At 41.1% G+C, this 24,750-nt stretch overlaps 1 protein-coding gene across 3 annotated transcripts in view; it reads right to left on the bottom strand.

The window, feature by feature from the left end:
* LOC122798298 (cytosolic non-specific dipeptidase-like) overlaps positions 1-24,750 on the bottom strand; it is a 670,350-nt gene that overhangs the window by 45,799 nt on the left and 599,801 nt on the right. The gene's annotated exons all lie outside the window — the stretch shown is intronic.

Below are 24,750 nucleotides of genomic sequence, written 5' to 3' on the forward strand. Positions count from 1 at the left end.
AGTTTTGCTACACATTGCTACCAAGTCCATGGGTCAACAACCACAAGCAAGTTTTTTGGTATGAAGATCTGGAAAAATGACCCACTGAAATGGATGGGAAAATACACCAAGAAGGCAGATAAATGGAACTGCAAAGCAGCATGAAGCTGATGTAACTTTGCTAGGTCTTCAGCATGCAGAGTCCGATGTTAACATTAAAAATTTGCAGCTGATACATTACAATTAAGGCAAATTTGGGAATGGCAGGCAACTTAGTTTTAATCAGGCCTATTAAATAAATTAGAAAAAAATCAGTGTAAACCAGACATTTGGCAATCCCAGACAAAAGACAAATTTGCTATAGCCAGATGTAGATTGCCTTGATTACTGAAGACTGCTGTATAATGTTGAAATCTTTATGTGGAATTACTACTACAAAACTGTCACTCATAAAAAAAAATGAAGCATTGGAACCAGCACAATCTTTCTTTCAAAATCTGTCTAACCCTTTACCATAAATTCTGTCTTTTCCAATAGTTCATGGTATATAAGGTTATTGACACTGGTATGCCTTGGATGAGGCATCAAAAATGTTACTGTATACTGGGATAAAACATGCACACTTTCAAATGCCAGGCTACAAGATGCTTCTTATTTCTCTCCGACATTCCAGTAAAAGCCTCACAAACAATCTGTAAAATACTTCTTTTGTTTTTTTTTCTTTTTTAAGGAGCAATGCATAGTTTCATCCAATAAGAATTTTGGACAGTTGTCCACTAAATTCAAAATAAATCCCAGTTCCACTGCTACCCTTTCCTCTCTAACTGGGTAATCTAACATTTTCATTGCAATGAATCTAATTGCTGTTTCCAGAAGAACACCTGCAATAGATTTGCCAAGGCTTCTGATCATTCTCCTTAAAAATTGTACCCACTGTTTGCAGACGAAATAAATCAGAAGCAGCCACAGATGGATTACACTGATGTTTATTCAAAAGTCTGCTAAAACCACTTATTTGGCCAGTCACCCTGCTTATTAACTAATGTATAACAGAAAGGCATGACACAAAAAGGTATAACACAAAAATCAAACATATGCTACACTCCGACCCTTAGCATTACTTTGCTCCTATATCTCTGTGGAGGTATACACCCAAAACCCTGGGCCACTATCATCAAATCCCACTATTACCAAACAATTCTAAGACCGTCATCTCAACCACTAAGCCTTCAGGTCTCAAGATATTTAATCAAATATTTTATCCCTTACCAACATATCGTTAAAACCTTCCATTAAAGAAGAAGAATTTCTCTCACAGGACTGCAATATTACCAAGTCTGATAAACAAAAGAGGTGGCAAAGTAGCTACTACTTATGCTAACACCTAAGAGCTCTATATCTATCCTCATACACTGCCCATGTTTGACAAAGCAGAACATTTAATTACCCTACTAAAGATTTAGCACAAGGAAGTCATTCTGTATAACTGCAGTCTACATCCCACCAAATACCAATTCATCCATAACTGAAGATATACTATAATGGACTACAAATATCAGCCAAGAAATTATCACACTCTGTAATTTTAACAATTGGACTACTCAAAATGAAGAATAACACCATCAATCTAATATAAATTTACTTAATCGATTAATTTCTCCACCTGATTCAATAAAAAGCTAAGAATACAGTACTTGATTGGAGATTAAGCAATGCATTTACAAAATTGCACAAATCAGTGCATTTCTTTGTGCCAGTCCCAAGCCCGGAAAAATGGGGAGGGTTGCGTCAGGAAGGGCATCGGGCATAAAACTTGGCCAACTCATTCATGCGGTCACCAGTAAATATTTACATACTGAATCGGTCGAGGCATGGGTTAACAACGACCGCCACCAGTACTGTTAGCCAACAGTGTGCTGGCAGAAATTGGGCTATTGTTGGCCGAAGGAGGAGAGGAGGTGGAAGGCATGGCCGAAGGCAAGAAGAGAGGAGAAAGGCTTGGACTGTGGTAGTGAGGGTCAGAACTTTGAATGTTGGCAGTATGACTGGTATAGGAAGAGAGCTAGCCGATATGGTGAACAAAAGGAAGGTTGGTATATTGTGTGTGCAAGAGACCAGATGGAAGGGGAGTAAGGCTAGGTGCATCGCAGGTGGGTTCAAATTGTTTTATCATGATGTGGATGGGAGAAGAAATGGCGTAGGCATTATCCTGAAGGAACAGTATGCTAAGAGTGTTTTGGAGGTGAAGAGACTGTCGGATAGAGTGATGTTTATTAAGTTGGAAATTGATGGTGTAATGATGAATGTTGTTAGTGCATATGCTCCACAGGTTGGCTGTGCAATGGACGAGAAAGAAAAATTTTGGATCGAGTTGGATGAAGTGGTGATGACTGTACCCAAGGGTGAAAGAGTGGTGATTGGAGCAGATTTCAATGGGCATGTTGGTGAAGGGAACAGAGGGGATGAGGAAGTGATGGATAGGTATGGTGTTAAACAAAGGAATGTAGGTCAGAAGGTAGTGGATTTTGCGAAAAGGATGGACATGGTTGTGGTGAATACGTATTTTAACAAGAGGGAGGAGCATAGGATGACATACAAGAGTGGAGGAAGATGCAGACAGGTGGATTATATCTTATGTAGGAGGGCCAGTTTGAAGGAGAATGGAGACTGTAAAGCGGTGACTGAGGAAAGTGTAGTTAGGCAGCATAGAATGGTGGTTTGTAAGATGATGTTGGTGATCAAGAAGAGGAGGAGGAGTGTGAGGGCAGCACCAAGGATCAAATGGTGGAAATTGAAAAAGGGTAATTGTGAGGTGGAGTTCAGGGAAGAGTTAAGACAGGCACTGGGTGGCAGTGAAGAGTTACCAAATAGCTGGGTAACTACAGCAGAGCTAGTAAGGGAGATGGCTAGAAAGGTGCTTGGTATGACATCTGGACAGAGGAAGGACGACAAGGAGACATGGTGGTGGAATGGGGAAGTACAGGAGAGTATAAAGAGAAAGAGGTTAGCAAAGAATAAGTGGGATTGTCAGAGAGATGAAGAAAGTAGACAGGAGTACACAGAGATAAGGTGCATGGCAAAGAGAGAGGTTGGGAAGGCTAAGGATAAGACGTATGAAGAATTGTATGAAAAGTTGGACACCAAGGAGGGAGAAAAGGACCTGTACCAATTGGCTAGACAGAGGGACCGAGCTAGGAAAGATGTGCAGCAGGTAAAGGTGATAAAGGATAATGAAGGAATCATACTCACAAGCGAGGAGAGTGTGTTGAGCAGATGGAAAGAGTACTTTGAGGAGTTGATGAATGAAGAGAATGAAAGGCAAAGAAGGTTGGATGATGTGGGGATAATGAATCATGAAGTGCAATGGATTAGCAAGGAGGAAGTAAGGATAGCTATGAAGAGGATGGAAAGGTTGTTGGTCCAAATGACATACCTGTGGAAGCATGGAGTTGTTTAGGCAAAATGGCAGTGGTGTTTTTAACCAGATTGTTTAATGAAATTTGGGAAAGTGAGAGGATACCTGGGGAATGGAGAAAACGTGTTTTGGTACCGATTTTTAAGAATAAGGGTGATGTGCAGAGCTGTAGTAAATACAGAGGGATTAAACTGATCAGTCGCAGCATGAAGTTATGGGAAAGAGTAGTGGAAGCTAGGTTAAGAAGGGACGTGATGATTAGTGATCAGCAATATGGTTTCATGCCAGGAAAGAGCACTACAGATGCGGTGTTTGCTCTGAGAGTGAAATTTGGGAAAGTGAGAGGATGCCTGAGGACTGGAGAAAACATGTTTTGGTACCGATTTTTAAGAATAAGGGTGATGTGCAGAGCTGTAGTAAATACAGAGGGATTAAACTGATCAGTCACAGCATGAAGTTATGGGAAAGAGTAGTGGAAGCTAGGTTAAGAAGGGACGCGATGGTTAGTGATCAGCAGTATGGTTTCATGCCGGGAAAGAGCACTACAGATGCGATGTTTGCTCTGAGAGTGTTGATGGAGAAGTACAGAGAAGGTCAGAAGGAGTTGGACTGTGTTTTTGTAGACTTAGAGAAAGCATATGACAGGGTGCCTAGAGAGGAGATGTGGTATTGTATAAGGAAGTCAGAAGGGTAAGAGAAGTATGTAAGAGTGGTACAGGATATGTACGAGGGTAGTGAGACAGCGGTGAGGTCTGCGGTGGGAGTGACGGATGCGTTTAAGGTGGAGGTGGGATTACATCAAGGATCAGCTCTAAGCCCTTTCTTATTTGCAATGGTGATGGACAGGTTGACAGACGAGATCAGACAGGAGTCTCCGTGGACTATGATGTTTGCAGATGACATTGTGATCTGTAGTGAGAGTAGGGAACAGGTGGAGACGACCCTGGAGAGATGGAGATATGCTCTAGAGAGAAGAGGAATGAAGGTCAGCAGGACTAAGACAGAATATGTGTGTGTGAATGAGAGGGAGGATAAAGGAGTGGTGAGGATGCAAGGAGTAGAGGTGGCGAAGGTGGATGAGTTTAAATACTTGAGATCAATAGTTCAGAGTAATGGTGAGTGTGGAAGAGAGGTGAAGAAGAGAGTACAGGCAGGATGGAGAAGTGTGTCAGGAGTGATTTGTGACAGACCAGTACCAGTAAGAGTGAAAGGGAAGGTCTACAAGAGGGTAGTGAGACCAGCTATGTTATACGGGTTGGAGACAGTGGCATTGACAAAAAGGCAGGAGTTAGAGCTGGATGTGGCAGAGTTAAAGATGTTAAGATTTGCACTGGGTGTGACGAGGGTGGACAGGATTAGGAATAAGTATATTAGAGGGTCAGCCCAGGTTGGAAGGTTTGGAGACAAAGCCAAAGAGGCAAGATTACGTTAGTTTGGACATGTGCTAAGGAGGGATGCTGAGTATATTGGGAAAAGGATGCTAAGGATGAAGCTACCAGGAAAAGAGGAAGGCCTAAGATAAGGTTTATGGATGTGGTGAGAGAGGACATGCAGGTGGTTGGTGTGACAGAGCAAGATGCAGAGGACAGGAAGAAATGGAAACGGATGATCCACTGTGGCGACCCCTAATGGGAACAGCCGAAAGAAGATGATGATTAAAAAAAATCTCAGTTACTGAGGCTTACTTCCATACTCATTAAGTGATTATAATCTCACATATGCCATCCGACAATGCACCAAAAGCTATAAAAACATCTCTTATAACCGGCTTTGAAACTTCACAAACTTGCATCTACACTTAAGAAAATCAACTGCAATTGTGTGTGAAATAGCTCTTTGGAAGACCTCTCATGCTAATGAAATACAAAACTGAAGTGCAGGTGAACTGGACCTTCCTTCCTAATGGTGTATTAAGTAAATAACATTTTGAGCTTTCTTCCTCTAGCTTTATCTGTCAAAATCTCTGGTATGTATCTGGCATTAAAAAGAACTTCTATGTTTTAGCAATACCAAATACTTCTTCATTTGCAAGTAACGAGTAATTCTCTCTTTTTATCACTCAGAACTTGAAGATCAATACAAATGAAACAATGGTAACCACAATATTCATCTATTCTTATACCTGTAATTGCTTCTTACTAATATATAACCCTTTTCCCCCTCCATTTCCTGTTCACTTCTAGTCTTGAGCATTACTCATACTTTTCATGGTGCTGTAGGAAGCTGGTATCGACTAGCTATAGTAAAAGTTGAAGTCCTCGAAGAGCTGGGGGGAAGGGACCAGCACCGGGTATTAGATGAGCCAGCTATAGCTCTGGTTTCAAGCATACCCTTATCTTCTCATTACTATCATTCTACTTTCTTTATTAGATGGTACATTTGTGTATTGGAGTAAAGCCAGAGGCTTTTACAGACTAATTCCATTGCTGCTGGGTCTGCCACCATGTTGTTAAACAAGCAGTTATACTCCTCCGGAAATCTATAACAATGCTACAGTTTCTTGAAGGATAGAGACTAACCATCTTGCTCCACTAAAAAAAGTCACGTGATTTAAGGCTCATCTGTCTTCAGAAGCTAAATCCAAAATAAAAGAAATGAACACCAACAGCCTAACAAACTCGGAACTTTTACTTGGAAATAAACAGTCACGGTTCAGCACTTTTGCCTTATATAAAAGATATCAGAACCATGAAACAGGAAGTAAAAACAATTTTTAACGGAAATTCATGAAAGCACCTCCCCAAAAGCACCCATTCAGCTGACTGGAACCACCAAAGCCTAAGAAAATCTTAGACAGACAGTAAATATGGAATGAATAACACTATTTACAACTTGGAAGCTCTCACTTTAAGTTCACTGATAATAGAAATGTCATCATTAATATCTGGCAAATGTGTGTCACCTAATCTAAGTTGCCACAACATTTCACAGGGCAATAATTTGTTCCTCCATTCCACTGTGTAGACAGCTGCTTGTACTTGTTCCAAAATAAAACACTTAAATATTTTAAGAGAGGATAGGGAATGCCTTGCTCTTGCAGTCAGCCTTCTGTATACTATAAACATGGTGATAGATTAGATTCTTTTGTTGAGGTCATTGTTGGTTTTGCCTGCATAAAACACTTGACATTGGGTGCAAACCGTGAGGTATACCACCCTTTTTCAGAATAGCAATAAAAATTGCTCCCTTTCGTATGTTTCATGATACTACCCACTAAGGGACCTGTATAATTATTCTCAGTGTAACAGCACTGAGGACATCTCCCTCATTTCAGAGTCACCGAAGTCTGGAAATAAGGTCAAGACAAGGTCTCTTAAATACATTTTTGATGTTGGGCTTCCTTTTGTATGTAAATGCGGGCTGGCCACTGACAAACTGCTGGGTCCCTTCATCACAGCAAAGAACATGCCAGCTCTTGCAAATCTGCTCAATATTCTTAACATCCAGGGAATATTGAAGGATCATGTGCTTTTGATCAGTGACTTTATTAATGCCCTTCTGGTTAAACCCGGTAGAATTCATCAAGCCACCATTTATAATAACTGCATATGTCTCTCCGTTCTCCCTTCCCATACCTCAGCTTGAACACTGTCCAAAAGGGAGATGGAGTATCCTTTGTCTAAAAACATGTTAAGAACTGAGAATTCATCTAGACAAGTGGCATCATTAGATGTCAATCTTGAAACTCTGACAAAATCGACTTTTCAGCATTCCTTTCCTTTGGGGAAGGAATGGCAACTTATGAAGGACAAAAATGAATTACAATAGGTAGGTTTCCTGTATACCCAGGTTTCTAAACAACCATGAAGTTAATCCACTGCACATCCAAATGGCAAGTGAATTCAAAAAATTTAGTACTAGACCCCATCACCTCCACAAGTGCGAAAAAATCATTGGTGGTGCCCTTTCACAAGGATAATAAATCATCCAGATATCTAAAGTAACCCAGGCATGTTAATGTTCTTTCCTGTGAAGAAGGGACCCAGCAGTTGGTCAACAGCCAAAGGCATTCCCTATCCTGTCTAGGTTTTAAAAGATTTAAGTTTATTTTTATTTTGGAACAAGTACAAGCAGCTGCCTACACAGGGAACTGGAAGAACAAATTATTGCACTGTGAAATGTGGCAACTTAGATTAGATGCCACACATTTGCCAGGGATTAATGATGACATTTCTATCAGTGAACTTAAAATGAAAGCTTCCAAGTTGTAAATTGTTTTATTCATTCGGTGTTTACTGTCTCTAAGATTTTCCTAGGCTTTAATGGTCTCTGTCACCTGACTGGGTGTTTTGTGTGTGTGTTTTCACGAATTTCCTTTAAAAATAGTTTTTATTTCCTCTTTTATGGTTCTGATTATGTCTTTTATACAAGACAAAAACGCTAAACTGTGACTGTTTTTATCTCCAAGTTTTTTGTTTTGTTATTAAAGTTCTGAGTTTGTTAGACTGCTAGTGTTTATTCTTTTCCTTGTATATTTTATGAGCTAGCCCTTCATCACATTAAGAGATACCAACAAATGACCCTTTTTCAGGTGGGGAGCTGAAGAAAGAGATTCCTCATAATCTTCACCAGTGCCATATTATCCTGTAAAAGATCTCTGATCACACTACACAAATTCATCATCATCATCATCTAAAATCAGAGGAGTGAAATTTGATCAGACTACACATATTGATGCCCTCCTGCAGCTTGGCTGCAAATCATATATACAATTTCCTGCTGCAATGATGCCTTTGATGTAGATCACAGTTCAGATGTAAAATAATGTCATTAGCAGTTTTACTGTTACCAGATGACTGCAATACATGAAATGTGAAGGTTCTTGAAAAATAATGTTTTCTACCCTGTAAGAAAAAATAATGTTAGCCTTGATAGCTTCACATTTACAGTAGTTTCAAAGTGTGATAATCTCAGACAATTTAACAAATTAGATGCTTTCTGGTCTTTCCATGATGATCCTAGCTGAATGGGATCTTCTAATAACAAAGGTCAGACAAGGAGTTTTAAACAAAAAATTATAATCACAGATGTGATTTTTCTTCCACGAAGGGTAAAATATTTGTGAAGATATGTGAAGGCTGCCAGCCTAGCTAGATAAGATTTTGTAGACAATTCTGTCATATGAAAATATTAATATAAGCCACAGGCTTGTTCTCTTAAATGTAAGAAAACTATATTGGATATTGAACTGCAAAAATGTAACCACATTGCACTCAGCTGGAGGAAAGCTGATAAGTCAAGCATTGTATAATTGTTTGATCTCAAAACTCGGAGCCGTGATGTCTGGATGAAGGAATTCTTCCTATTGTTTTGAGACTAGAGTTAGTTGCTAGATTTTACATATATAATGTCTTTAATTGCTGTAGTTTCCTAACCAGGTGCAAGCTTACTAAGAAATGTTAATGTAGAGTTTCTGTTAGCCTGGGAAACCAGAGAATTGTTAAGAATTATGTAATCTAAAATGAGTCAGCAGGATGTATTATCAACTTAAAGGACTTTCTCAGAGACAGAGAGAGAGCTTTTTGATTTTGTCTTGAGAACATCCAACTCACCAGCACTCTGCCTGTGTCTGTATGTAAGTAGGATCTTAGACTTTACTGTCTCTCTTAGAAATAGCTAGGAAATAGGAAGTTTAGACAAGTTGTTTTCTGTATCGATGTCAGACATTAAACTGATCATTTTAAGCATTTCTCTGTGATCTCTGAACTCTTGACTAGCACTGTGTAATAAGAAGAATTGGCTTGTGTTTTTATTATTTATTATTAAATATTTTAAACCTTTCAACTGTGGCTGCTTTGTGTAGAGATAATTTAAGCTCTAGAGTACATTGCATGTATATAATGATACTGGCCAAGCCACTCCAATAAGCTTTAAAAAGTTCTGGTCACACTTACCATTTGGATAATAATACTGCACGGTAATCATTGGACACCCCTTGGTAAGAGCCTTATTAGTAGCTGATATTAGTGGTTGGTGGCGGTGATTACTACCTTATAGCCTGGCAGGAAGGGGCATAGCTGGAGAACCTGTGCCAACCTTCTCCAGGAGTGTCTGTATATTTGTACATAACTCATATCTTAAAAGAGTGTGTGTGTGTCAGCTACTTGGGCAGGGACATGAAGCACTGGTTGTACAGAGAGGGTGCTGGAGGCTTTAGCTTGACCACTAGGCTGAGACCTGTACCCTTATAGCTGCGCCAGTGGGAAGTCTTATTGGGAATCTGGAGAGAAAGGGAGAAACCAGCCCCAGACTGACTGATCTCTGTGTGCTCGTAAGGGAAATTGTACTTCACTGTGTGTGCATTTGTTATCCTTCCCAATATGGATGCCCCTCACTGGTGTTAGTGGTGAGGATTCAGGCTCCTTGATTACTGGGCCAGTGCACGGGCATCACATATTAATTGTTTGGCAGTGGTGGGATACCCACATATTAATTGGTTGGTAATTGGCTTCTAGTAGTGTGGATAGTGAATTCCTGTAGCTTGTGTACAGTGATCAATGCAGGTGTTTTGTACTGTAAATCAGACATGCAGTGAATATTTTGAGTTCAGATCACAAATGTTTTATTTCTTTTGTTAGCATACTTAGTCAGGGAGAGCAGGCAAGCATGTCAGCAGAGGAGTATGGCAAGCTGATGAGCCAGCTGGCTGAGATGTGCCAGGCTAAGGGACTGGTGCATGGAAACCTGTCTAAGGCAGACATGATTGCAGCTTTGGTCACAGCTGCATAAGAAAACAGCAATCACAAGGGCGGATCAGCCTGGCTGTGGAGATATACAACACTCAAAGAATGGACAGCTCAACTTTTCTGCAGAGGACTTAAAAATCCATCTGGAGCTAAAGAGGCTTGAGTTGGAGCCCAGGCATTTGGAAACAGAAGCAGACAGACTGAGACGTCTACAGGCTGAGGAGAATGAGAAACTGCTACACCTGGAAGCTGAGGAGAAGGAAAGGCAGAGGCAGCATGAAAAGGAGAGGCTGACTCTTCACCAGAGTCATGGAGGTAATGGGGAAGGGAGTAACCAGAATCCAGAAGCACAAAAGGTCAGTACATTTCTTCCGCAGTTTACAGAGGGGAATAATTTTGATAGTTTCATTCATATGTTTGAGAGGGTATGTAAATAGTATAATGCTGACTAAAGGCTGTGGGTATAGGTCCTGACCCCCTTACACCATGGTAAAGCTGTAACTATTTTGTCCAAAATGTCTGACGTTGACTGTTTCAATTATACTGTGGTTAAGAACTGTTTGAATTTTTTTAAGCTAACACCTGAAACTTATAGGAAAATGTTTTGTGAGCATAGACGCAAGGCAGATGAAAGTGTGTGTAAATATGTTGCTGACCTGACAACTTATTTTCATAGGTGGGTGAGTGGATGTTAGGTCGCCACTTTTGAAGGGCTGTCAGACCTTTTGGTGAGGGAACAAGCCCTTGGCATACTGCCTAAGGACATGAGGATCTGGTTAGCTGACAGAAAATGTGCTACTTCATATAAGTTGGGGAAGAAGGGAGACCTATACCTAGCAAGCAGGCATCCCTGCAAAGGAAAGGGACCCCCAGTACTGCTCATGGGTCTGAAGGAACCCATGGTGGGCAGCCCAGACTGCCCCAAAAGAATCTGCCAGTAGCAAGGGAAGCCACTAGTCCAGGTACATGTCCAGGACCTCGGGTTAAATGTTTTGAATGCAACCAGTGGGGCCATGTGGCATACAGATGTCCACGGAGGCAAGATGGGGAACAAAAGGTGCCAGTAAGTGGGAAAGACAAAATGCCAATAGTAGGTTGTCTTGAGACAACAGAGGTACTGAACTGAACTGCAGATGTCCTGATAGGGAAGGATTTTGATGAGGCAGTACCATGTGTTTATGCAGTTACATGCAGTCAGGCTTCAAGACAAGCATGTGGGTCTGGTAGCCTGGGGGAGACCCAGACAGACTGCATACTTGCAGCCAGGACTGGTGAGGTGGTTACTTCAGGGAGGGAGCTATTCTGTAGCAGTGAGACTGAAGGTGAGCCACGGCTGCTTGTGGGTGCTAATGTTCCCTTGGACAGAGTGACTGCAAAGGTAGAGGTAAGTAGTAGTACCCTGGCTGACAGTGAGGCACCACAGTTGGAGGATGCCTGACTTTCTGTGGAAGATGAGCTGGGAAGGGTTACAAAGAAAGAGTTGAGACAGGCTCAGCTCTCAGACCCTACACTGCAAGACCTGAGGCAGGTAGCTAGTGAGGCATCTGATCCTCAAGGGAAGGGGGAATCTGTATACTGGGACAAAGTGTTACTTTATAGAGAGTGGACCCCTAAGGGAGGGCTGGAAGGTGAGAGGATACAGCAGTTGGTAGTGCCCAGAGCCTACACAGTCTGGCACTTCTAGCCATAGCACATGATATGCCCTTTGCAGGTCATATGGGCATAAAATGTACAAAGAGACTTATTATGCAAAATTTCTATTGGCCTGGAATTTCCAGAGATGTAACAGGGTACTGCAGGACCTGTGAGCAGTGCCAAAAGGTAGGCAAGGCAGGAGACAAGGTGAGAGCTCCTTTAATGCCTTTGCCATTGATTGAGGAGCCATTTCAGAGGGTAGCTATAGATATCGTGGGTCGTCTGAGTACCCCAAGTTCCACAGGGAAAAAGTATATCCTAGGGGTAGTAGATTATGCTACAAGATACCCTGTGGCAGTGGCTTTGTCCTCTATTGAGGCAGAAAAGGTGGCAAATGAGATTTTTAGCAGGGTAGGTTTCCTAAAAGAAATACTGACTGACAGAGGTGCCAATTTCATGTCAGACCTGCTGGCTTGTCTGCGGAAGTACTGTGGGGTGAAGCACCTGAAGACCACCATCTACCATCTCCAGACTAATGGTCTTATTGAGAGGTTGAACTCTACACTCAAGTCCATGCTATGGGCATTTGCGGACCAGTTTAAGAGGGAGTGGGATAAATATTTGCCCTATCTGTTGTTTGCTTACAGAGAGGTTCTCCAGGGATCCACAGGTTTTTCACCCTTTGAGTTGTTGCACGGGCATAGGGTGAGGGGACCTCTAGATTTAATTCATGATGAGTGGGAATGTGAGTGTGAACCTCATAAGGAGTCTGTTGTTGCACATGTCCTAAACCTCAGGACAAGGCTCATGAAACTCATGGGTTTGGCCCAGGAGAACCTGGCAGAAGCCCAACAGCAGAAAAAGGTGTGGTATGACAGGAATGCTTGAGCTAGAGAGTATGCTGTAGGGCAGCAGGTAATGGTTCTCATTCCTGTCATACACAACAAGCTGCAAGCAGCTTGGGAGGGACCCCTGCAAGGTGGTAAGAAAGGTAAGTGATGTTAACTACATGGTGGAACTGCTAGGCAGGAGGCAGAGGTGCAAATTGTACCATGTTACTATGATGAAACCTTACCATGATAGAGAGGCCCTTGTGCTGAGTATTTGCAGTGGCTTGCAGGGGGAGTCTGAGGGAGATCTGGTGACTGATCTCCTCAGTGAGGCTCAGATTGACACCTCAGTGGAAGGAGTAGCAATATCCTAGCAGCTATCTCCTACCCAAGTTCGAGAAATCCAAGCAGTGTTACAGCAGTTTGGGGGCATCCTCACTGGGAAACCAGGGTGCACCCACTTAGTGCAGCACCAGGGGGACACAAGACCCCAAAGGGCTATTAGGCAGGCCCCTTATAGGGTGCCTGAGAGAGTCAAACAGACTCTGAGGGAGGACATACAGGAGACGTTGGAACTAGGGGTAATTCAAGAGTCCAACCGTCTCTGGACCTCCCCGGTGGTGCTGGGGCCAAAAAAAGATGGCAGCACCAGGTTCTGTGTGGACTACAGGAAATTAAATAGTCACACAGAGTCAGATGCTTACCCCATGCCTAGGACAGATGAGGCCCTAGAGCAGCTGGGTCGGGCTAAGTATCTTACAACCACTGATCTTACCAAGGGTTACTGGCAGGTGCCCTTGACTCCCAGTGCTAGAGAAAGGTCAGTCTTTGTGACTCCTTTTGGCATGTATGAGTTCACAAAGATGTCCTTCGGGATGAAAAATGTCCCAGCAACTTTCCAGAGGCTGTAGATCATATCCTATCTGGATCAGGAGGGTTCGCCCTTGCTTAACTAGATGATATTGCTGTCTACAGCCATTCCTGGCAAGAGCACCTTCAGCATGTCAGGGAGGTGCTGGGCAGACTACAGAGGGCAGGGTTGAACATTAAGCCCAGCAAATGTCAGGTGGTATGGCAGAGGTCTCCTACCTGGGACATAGAGTGGGGAGTGGTAAGATCAGGCCAGAACCTGCCAAGTGGAAGCCATTCAGGCATGGCCTGCACCTGTTACCAAAAAGCAGGTGAGGGCATTCTTAGGAAAGCAGGGTAATACAGAAAGTTCATCCCCAGTTATAGTACCATAGCTGCCCCCTTCACAGACCTGACCAGGAAAACAGGCCAGATAAGGTAGTGTGGACCACAGCATGTGAGCAGACATTCCAGAAGCTTAAAGAAGCTTTGGGAGGACCCCATGTGTTAGCCAGTCCAGATTACAGCAAAGAATTTGTTGTGCAGGTGGATGCTTCAAACCATGGGATGGGGACTGCACTTAGTCAGATTTCTTCAGAGAGAAGAGTACCCAGTGGTTTATCTCAGTTGTAGGCTCCAACCCAGGGAGGAATGCTATGCAGCTGTTGAAAAGGAATATCTAGCCATAATGTGGGTACGGCAGAAACTTCAGCCTCATCTGTATGGAAGAAAATTCACTGTAGTGACAGATCACAATCCCCTAACATGGGTAAACAGAGCCAGTCAGCAAAATTTCAAGTTGCTAAGATGGAGCCTAGGGTTGCAAGCATATATGTCAGTGCAGCACCACAGTAGGTGTAGCAAAGCCAACGCAGATAGGCTCTCAAGACAGGGAACGGGGTAAGGTATACTCAGATAGACCTAACCACCTCACGCAATGTTTTTCAAGGGTCACTTGAAAAACTAGCTTGACTTCTCGGGGGGGGGGGGGTATGTGAAGGCTGCCAGCCTAGCTAGATAGAATTTTGTAGATAATTCTGTCATTTGTAAATATTAATATAAGCCACAGGCTTGTTCTCTTAAATGTGAAAAGACTGTACTGGATGGTGAACTGCAAAAATGTAACAAACCACATTGCCCTCTGCTGCAGGAAAGCTGATAAGTCAAGCATTGTATAATTGTTTGATCTCAAAACTCGGAGCCGAGATGTCTGGATGAAGGAATTTTTCCTATTGTTTTGAGACTAGAGTTAATTGCTAGATTTTACATATATAATGTATTTAATTGCTGTAGTTTCCTGACCAGGTGCAAGCTTACTAAGAAATGTTAATGTAGAGTTTATGTTAGCCTGGGAAACCAGAGAATTGTTAAGAATGATGTAATCTAAAATGAGTCAGCAGGATGTATTATCAAGTTAAAGGACTTCCTCAGAGACAGAGAGAGCTTTTTGATTTTGTCTTGAGAACATCCAACTCACCAGCACTCTGCCTGTGTCTGTATGTAAGTAGGATTTTAGACTTTAGTATCTCTCTTAGAAATAACTAGGAAACAGAAAGATTAGACTAGTTGTTTTCTGTATTGATGTCAGAACTATTCTACTGATTATTTTAAGCATTTCTCTGTGATCTCTGAACTCTTGACTAGCACTGTGTAGGAAGAAGTATTGTCTTGTGTTTTTATTATTTAGTATTAAATATTTTTAAACCTTTCAACTGTAGCTGTTTTGTCTAGAGATAATTTAAGCTCTAGAGTACATTGTTGTATATAATGATACTGGCCCAAGCCACTCCAATAAGCCTTAAAAAGTTCTGGTCACACTTACCAATTGGATAATAATATTGCACAGGAATAACTGGACACTCCTTGGTAAGGGCCTTATTAGTAGCTGATATTAGTGGTTGGTGGCGGTAATTACTACCTTATAGCCTGGCAGGAAGGGGCATAGCTGGAGAACCTGTGCCAGCCTTCCCCATGAGTGTCTGTGTGTTTGTATATAACTCATATCTTAAACAGTGTGTGCATCAGCTACGTGGGCAGGGACATGAAGCAGTGGTTGGACAGAGAGGGTGCTGGAGGTTTTAGCTTGACCACTAGGCTGAGACATGTACCTATAGCTGTGCCAGTGGGGAGTCTTATTGGAGATCTGGAGAGAACGGTAGAAACCAGCCCCAGACTGACTGTGATCTCTCTGTGCTTTTAAGGGAAATTGTACTTTACTGTGTGTGTATTTCTTATCCTTCCCAATATGGACGCCCCTCACTGATGTTAGTAGTAAGGACTGAGGCTCCTTGATTACTGGGTCAGTGCACGGGCGTCACAATACTGTTAAGAAAATACAGCAGTACATTATCACAGCCATTCTTGGACAAAGAGCTTCAATCAAAACAAGGTGGTTAATTAAGGAAATAAATGTGAAAAACTAAAAAAGAAAAGAATAAATTTTGGTCATGAAATGTAGGAAACTTGCTGAAATGTGAAAATAGTACAATGGCCACTGAACACTGAAGAAATGGGCAGCGAGTCTACTGGCTTATTAAGCATTACACATTTAATGAATAAGTGACTGGTAACATGTTGTGAGTATATGAAGTAATCATTTATGGTAACAAGATTCTTCTTAGCCAGCTATAAAACTGTGTGTTAAATAAGACTAGTAATTTTTTTCTTTGCACTCTCTTTCCCTGCTGTCTACTGATCGTCAGCCCACCCTTTCAGCCATTCAGCCCATTTGTTCCTCTTCACCAAGGCAAATGTTGACTGGGAGGAGTGACAACGATCAAATGTGCAGTTGTTGCGTGTTTTTTTTTTTTTTTTGCATTCCTATCCTCTGCTTTTTTTTTTTTTGTGCATTTCTATTCTCTGCTTTTTTTTTTGTATTCCTATCCCCTGCACTTACTTGAAGTACCAACGATGGGATGCAATACAGGATGGCAATAGAGGATGTAAGTTCACTTTAAAAGGGGCAGTTCCCTCTAAGGAGTCCTTCCCCACCTCTCAAGCATGACTATTAGTTTTCCTGATTTTCAAAAGTAAGATTACATTAATCCATGTGCATCCAAGTGTGCACTACCCTCCCCACCCACCTCCCCACTGCTGCCTGGCTCTTTCTATGCTGGGGCCAGTAACTGAACCCCGATCACCTGGACTGCAGTCAAGGCTCCATCACTCTGCACCATGGAACCTGGATAAATAAACCTAGTGAAAGTTAAAGTCACAGAGGATAACACTGTGATTCCTGCCTAATTTTGTTCATTATAATGACAATTAATGGAATCTTTCTTAAAAAGGAAATAAACAATGGCTAGTCTAAGTTTTAGGCAACCATAAGCAATCATTAATTACTCAGATCAGCAAAACAGTCTAAAATATTTGCTGGAATTAGACAATTTTCATTCAATAAAACTAATTAACCTGACCTCAACTCCTGCGTGATTCACACTTTTTATCAAAAAAAAAGTTGAACTATTCAGTTTTCAACCAGGACTCTGTATAGTTAATACTGTACTTTTCAAGTCTTAAATCCAGATCTGGATTCATCAAAATATCCCCTCACAGGAGAGCCAAAAACACCAAAGTGATACAATAGAAACTCATTTTAACTTGTCTTTTTTTCTGCTGGTGATAAGTGTGTGTGTTAAAATAATTATTAATAATAATAATAACAATAATAATAACAAGAATTATAACAACATCAACAATACATGTATTATCCCAGAAGCCCTACTGGACATAGTCCCTTTTTAGGGACAATCCGGGAACAATCTCCGATTGTCTAGCTCAAGGTCACACAGTAGGCAAGCAATGACTGAGGGAACTACAGCTCACAGCCTTAACTTACTGCACCAACTGACAGTATGTGATATTATAACAAGAATATAACAGTATTACATAAACATAATTACGTAACAAGAATATACCAATATTATGTAAATATACTTGTGTAACAAGAACATACCAGTATTACATAAATATAATTACGTAACAAGAATATACCAGTATTATGTAAACATACTTATGTAGCAAGAATATGCCAGTATTACATAAATATAATTACGTAACAAGAATATACCAGTATTATATAAATATAATTATGTAACAAGAATATACCAGTATTATGTAAATATACTTATGTAACAAGAACGTACCAGTATTATGTAAATATACTTATGTAGCAAGAATATACCAGTATTACATAAATATAATTACGTAACAAGAATATACCAGTATTATGTAAATATACTTATGTAAAAATAATTTACCAGTATTATGTAAATATACTTATGTAACAAGAATATACCAGTATTACATAAATATACTTATGTAACAAGAATGCACCAGTATTACGTTCATAGGTTGGTACTAGGCTATCGGCCCTAGGGCCTATACAAGCCTAGCCATAACAATTCCCTGGCTATTTCTTCCCACACCATTTACTTCCCTGGACCACTGTCTAGCAGGGTGACTGACATGATCCCTGGGGTGAATTTCCTTTCTCCCATCCAATCATCAAGGTTCCTTTTGAAGAGGGACAAAGAGGTGCTCTGCTTGACATGTATGGGCAGTCTATTCCAGAATCTGGGGAGTCTCTGGATCAAGAACCTATCCCTCCAGCATGTTTTGTTTATTGTGATGACAAGATTTAGATCCCTGGAGTGTGTGGCTGTGAGAGATTGGGATTTCTTTAAGTGTAGTATGTCCAACAGCTCTGGGTTTGACATGGCCTTGTATGTTAAGCAGAGATCGCCTTGGAGTAGACGATATGCAACAGAGTACAGCTGGAGTTTTTTAAGGCGGTCAGCATAGGGCATCTGCTTTAGGCCTGTGATTCTTTTAGTGAGGTATTTCTGCGGCCTTTCCAGTTGTTGCAGATGTCTTGAGGGGTACATATCAAATGGGGTGTTGTATTCTATAATGCATCTAATGAGTGATGAGTACAGTGGGACAATGACCTCCTTTTTTCTGGATGAAAAGCCCTTACTGATGAGGTGTGCCACATAGAAGGATTTCCTGACTGTTGTGGCGATGTGGTTATTGAAGGTGAGACCACTGTCCACCTGTGTCCCTAAGTCTCTTATCACACTTTCGGTGTTTAGTGTACTGCCTCTTATGTGATAATTCATGGGTACATGTTTTTTCCCAAAGGGGATAACTATACATTTCTTGGCATTAAGCTAGAGCCCATGGCTCTGGCACCAAGCATCTGTTTCTCTGAGGCCCTTTTGTAGAGTATCCCCATCATTTGGGGATTCAATAATGGCTCCCAGTTTGCATTCATCTGCAACCTTTGTTAGCCAGAGACCCTTAGTGTTGGCCTGTACTTCAGAGAAGCAGATGCCAAACAAATGAGGTCAAAGGACTGAACTCTGATGTACTCCACTTGTCTGGAGCTGGATTTGGAGTCAGCTACTTTTACAGTGTGGGTTCTGTCAGTAAGCCAGTTGACAACCCATCGAGTGATTTAGGGATTAATGCCCAGCTTAGTAAGTTTATAGATGATTCCAGAGTGGGGGATGGTGTCAAATTCATGTAGTACACAGCCCGGGGATGTCATCTGGTTCCATGGATACTGTATTCTCAGCTTTGGAGAGTGCGCTTTTTACCTGTGTGGCCGTTATTACGGGAATTTGGCAATTTTCCAGTATTGAGATGGGCCATTTAGGGGGTGAAGTTTGCACTGAATTGATCTGCCAGGGTACTGGCAATATCCTTGGGATCAGTATATTTAATACCATTCTGTTGTAGCTCAGAGCAGATCAGAGCATTGCCATTTAGATTCTTGACATAGTTATAGAATGCCTTGTAGTTGTCTTTGGAATCTTTGGCAATTTTATTTTCTTAACTAGCTTTGGAGGATTTTATGAGGTATCTCAGCTTCTTACTGAGGCTGGTAAGGGAGTTTTTTGCATCCTGGGATTTTCCTCTTTTCTGCAACAGTTGTTCCATTTGTTTTAAGTTTGTTTATGGCAGGGGACCACCAGATTGGCTTCCTTTTTTTGGAGGAGAGCATCTTGGTTCTATTTGGGATGGCAATATTCATGCATGAGTGGATGTGCTCGTACAGTGCCTTAGTGTAGGACTCAGCAGTCGAACTTTCAGTTCCCATCTGCATGGGTGTCATGAAGTTTGTAACTTCTGACTCGAGTAGCATGAAGTTGGCCTTGGAGAAGTTTTTTATGGAGGTTTCCTTACTGGGGGGGTGGGGGTGGGATGTGGATGTTAAGGGTGATTAGCTTATGGTCTGACCTGACCAACGAGGGGGTGACCATAGGTGTGGAGCATCGATTTGCCATGTTGGTAATGACCAGGTCTAGGATACTGGAGCCCCTGGTGGGACTACGGATTATTTGATCCAGGGCATTGGAATTTATGAATTCCAAGAACTGTTGGGCAAAGGTATTGGTGCACGAGTAGTTTTCCCAGTTAATGGCAGGGTAGTTGAAATCACCCAGTATTAGGGTGTTTGGTTGTATATTAATATTTTCCAGTATGTTTAGAAAGGTGTAGTGAGAATCTTGGGGCATGGTGGGAGATCTGTAGCAAGCTACAATTTGGATTGCAGTCTTACCTAGTGTTAGTTGCACCTGGAGAATTTCAGACGCATTGTGTTGGGCAACTAACCTGGTGGCGTGAATATCCTTGGTGAATATGGACACTCCTCCACCTTTAGTGTTTCGATCCTGGTTTGGTAGCCGAAAAGTGTGGTAAGAGTTGCCTGGTATTGCAGGGGTGCTCTCTGGAGCCTTGAACCAGGTCTCAGTTACTGCACAGATATCGATGTTCTCCATTTTTAGGAGTGCCTTGAGAGAGTGCATTTTGAGGTTTAGACTTCTAGCATTGAGTAGCATTACCTTCGGATTTTGCATGCTTGTACCTGTTACGATGGTGGTTTTGTCCATTGAACTTTGCCTAAAAAAGGCACTATAGGGGTGGCAAGAGCCTTAGCCAGTAACCTGAATCCCAGGGGCGACAGGTGCAGACCATCTCTGGTAAAGCATCGTGGTCTGTCGATCATGTCGTCCCAGGCAGACAGATACTGGATCCCCTCTGAATGACACCAGAAGCTTAGCCAATTAAGTCAATCATTTTGTCCTTATAGTGTGGTATCATTCTTGGCGAAGGCAGGATGCTACTCAGGGCTAGGGTCATACCTGCCTGGGCCACATGATCCGAGAGCTCTTCCATGTCTCTTTTTATGTGGTCCAGGGAGGTACGTCTCAAATCATTCACTCCAACATGGACAATGACAGAGTCATATTTGTACTTGTTGTGGAGTGACTTCAGTGCATGAGTTATGTGGCGGATCCTGGCACCCGACAGACAGCTTACTGTAATTTCCTCCTTGTTCAGCCTAGTGAGTGGGACATCAGTGTGCCTGACTATAGAGTCACCTATGACTAAAGTGTTAGGTATGTTGTCTTGCCTTATGGGCTGTTGCTGGGTGGCACACTGGTGTTGTGAGCTATGTGACACTTTGGTTTTGATTGGTGTTTGTTTGCGTTTCAGCTTCGGAGGTCCTTGTTGCTTTGGCAGGTTACAGTTAAGGGCCTCCGCATATGTGGATTTAATGTTGCTATGTGTGGGTGTTGGTGGTGTGAGTTTAGAAGGGCTATGTGTTGCTCGAGGTGTAGTGTGGGTGTTAACCTTCTCCTCTTGACTGTCTAGCACAATCTTGGGTGGAGAGAGCGTTGCTTCCAGTTTGGCTATGTAAGTGCATCTCTCACATGTTGTAGTGTTGGGTGGTAGGAGGAGAGGGTTGTCTGTGTACATGAGGCAATTGCTGCATTGCCCCAGTATGCCCAGATTCACCAGGTGGACAGGAAAAATCAATGGAAGCTGACCCTTGGATATGCCTGGCGCTTTCTTTTTTTTTTTTTAAAGTACAGGAGCTGATTTCCCTTACCTTCGCAAGGTACTTTGCAATTATAGGCTGTTTAGTGCCTATGATTACTTTCTCCTTATTAATAAGGAATATACTTATGTAGCAAGAATATACCAGTATTACATAAATATAACTACGTAACAAGAATATACCAGTATTATGTAAATATACTTATGTAACAAGAATATACCAGTATTACATAAATATAATTACGTAATAAGAATATACCAGTATTATGTAAATATACCAGTATTACATAAATGTAATGACTTAAGAATATACCAGTATTATGTAAATATACTTGTGTAACAAGAATATATCAGTATTATATAAACATAATTATGTAACAAGACTGTACCAGTAATACGTAAATATACTTATGTAGCAAGAATATACCAGTATTACATAAATATAATTACGTAACGAGAATATACCAGTATTACGTAAATATACTTATGTAACAAGAATATACCAGTATTACATAAATATAATTACGTAACAAGAATATAACAGTATTATGCAAACAAGAATATACCAGTATTACATAAATATAATTACGTAACAAGAATATACCAGTTTTATGTAAATATACTTATGTAGCAAAAATATACCAGTATTACATAAATATAATTACGTAACAAGAATGTACCAGTATTATGTAAATATACTTATGTAGCAAGAATATATCAGTATTACATAAATATCATTACGTAACAAGAATGTACCAGTATTACATAAATATACTTATGTAGCAAGAATATACCAGTATTATGTAAATATAATTACGTAACAAAAATATACCAGTATTACGTAAATATACTTCTGTAACAAGAATATACCAGTATTAAGTAAATATACTTTTGTAACAAGAATATAGCAGTATTACGTAAATATACTTGTGTAACAAGTTTTAAGTTATGTCTGTAAAAAGAATATACCAGTATTACATAAATATAATTACATAACAAGAATATAACAGTATTATGTAAATATAAGTTATGTATGTAACAAGAATATACCAGTATTACATAAATATAATTACTTAACAAGAATGTACCAGTATTATGTAAATATAATTACATAACAAGAATATACCAGTATTACATAAATATACCTATGTAACAAGAATACACCAGTATTACGTAAATATACCAGTATTACGTAAATAAACTGAAGACTCTTTCTCCTTTCACTGTACGCATGCACACTACTGCCCACCCATTTCTCTCTTCCTACAGTACTCCTAGGTCAATTACTTAAAACTACTTTCTCTTGGAAAAAGTTTACCTATGTACCTGCAGCCCACACTTCTTTTGTTTTTCCCCTGCAGAAGTGGTGGTCCTTTTCACCATTCTGTACTAGATTAGTAGCATAACATTTGTAGTTATTAGGAAAATACTGCACTACACTGACCTGGAATTAACTTAGCTTGTTTTTCCTGTTTTCTTTTTAGCAGCTGGCTTAGTCCAGTTTTTCTGACTCACAACCTTGCATTAGTTTGTGTCTACCCCCCTCCCCCACCTTGAACCTGCACAGCTCCCCTCCCACTCCTGATTAATTACAGAGGTATCAAAAAACCTGATGTAGAAAGGCAACATCTTTTGACTTAGCCTTTCTGCCTTGATTCATAGGAATCCCCAGTAGTGTGCTTGCATGTAAGTACACTTGCTATATTATACTTAACTGCTACTGCCCTGTTTACAGCTCCTATCCCGTCAACCCTCTGCATCCTTCTAACTTCACACACAGTGTCTTATGGCAGTGCCTCCTTTCCTCTGAGCTAGTTCTCAGCTTCACTGATAACTTACTGCTGTCCTTCTTCCTTCTCCTTGGCTCTACCCGCTCCGTTCGCCCAGTGTGCTCACTCCTCTCCCCCACCTGCCCCCACTACTCCTACATTTATTTCAACTACTCCCTAACCACTCAACACAGCCATCCAGTCAAAACCTTCCCGTCTTTGCCCCTCCTCCTTTCACCCACAGTAATTAAATACATCACAAATTAAAGACATCACTCTTTCACTACCCCCTCTCATCCCACAGCTCTTCTCTCCAACTACAAATCCTCCCATATTAAACTACCTTTTTCCAACCATGCTTTCCTTACTGTTCCTAACACTCTGAACCCCATCTCCCTCCTACTACTCTTAACAACTTTATACCATGCCAGCTCCTATACCTCCAATCAGTTTCCACTATCTACTCCTTTCCATACTTCCACACAAAACCATCTCCTCCCTCACACAAATAATAATTTCTTTTCTATCTTCTCCTCTCTGTTTCAGCTCAACCCCCTGCACATTTTTAATCCTAAAATTATTTCCACTATTGCAAAGACACTTGCTCCTAAACAAATACTAGAACATCCAGAATACCCTAAATCCAAACCAAGACACAGTAAAATTACTTCGTTCAATAACCTCTTAGCTGGAGACCCCAACCACAGACCTAATCCACCCACAAATAATCACCCCCCTTCCTCTAACCTTTCACGCCCTACAATACTCTTAAATTTTTCACACTGAATGCCCGGAGTCTCAACAACAAAGCACATCAGTTTCAAGCATGGCTAAGTCATAACCAACCTGACATTGTAGCCATTTCTGAAACTTGGCTCAAACCCCACATCTCTGACAGTGAACTCCTACCCTCTGGATTTCACACTCTGAGACGTGACCACCCAAAGAAAAAAGCCGGAGGTGCTGCATTAATCTATTCCAATCTACTTACCTTAATTCCCCTACCAAACCCCATTCCTAAATTCGCCAATGCAGAACTAACAGTCGGTCTATTAAAAATGAGCAATCACAAAAGCCTCTGTAGCATCGCCCTTTATATCCCACCCGGAAATAACGTCTCAACCCTTGAAGACATACTCTAATGGGCCTCGGCTGAAATTAACCTTGAAACTTGCATACTAGTGATGTAAACATCGATTGGAATAAAATCAACAGTCCCATGCCCTCCCTGTCCATTAACCTCTTTAACTTTACTCAAGTAATCCACTCCATCACCAGACCCAATAAATCAAATCCACCAGGATCCACTCTTGATTGTATCTTAGTCTTCCATTCAAATAAAATTACCAACTCTGGCACCATCCCTGACTACATTAGTGACCACCTCCCAGAATTCATTTACCGTGAAACCACCTCCCATCCACACCAACATCAATTCAGACCCGCAACCTTATTAAATTTGACCCCAAAACCTTCTCTAACTTTCTCAAACAAATGAATTGGAACATTCCAAACACCCTTCCACTCGATAAAGCCATAGACCACTTTAATTCTACTTAGTAGATGCTCTAAGTTCCCTAGATCCACCAAGGAAAAAAAGAATAAAAACTATAACTGCGACTTGGCTAACCAAAGAAACAAAGCAAATTATGCATCAAAGAAACAAATCCTGGAAGCTTTACCAAAAGAATAAACTTCCCGAAACCCTTCTCCAATATACACAGCTCCGTAACTTTGCA

This window comes from Protopterus annectens, chromosome 3.part1 (genome assembly GCF_019279795.1).
Source record: "Protopterus annectens isolate FY-2018-M chromosome 3.part1, PAN1.0, whole genome shotgun sequence".
NCBI classification, from domain to species: domain Eukaryota; kingdom Metazoa; phylum Chordata; order Ceratodontiformes; family Protopteridae; genus Protopterus; species Protopterus annectens.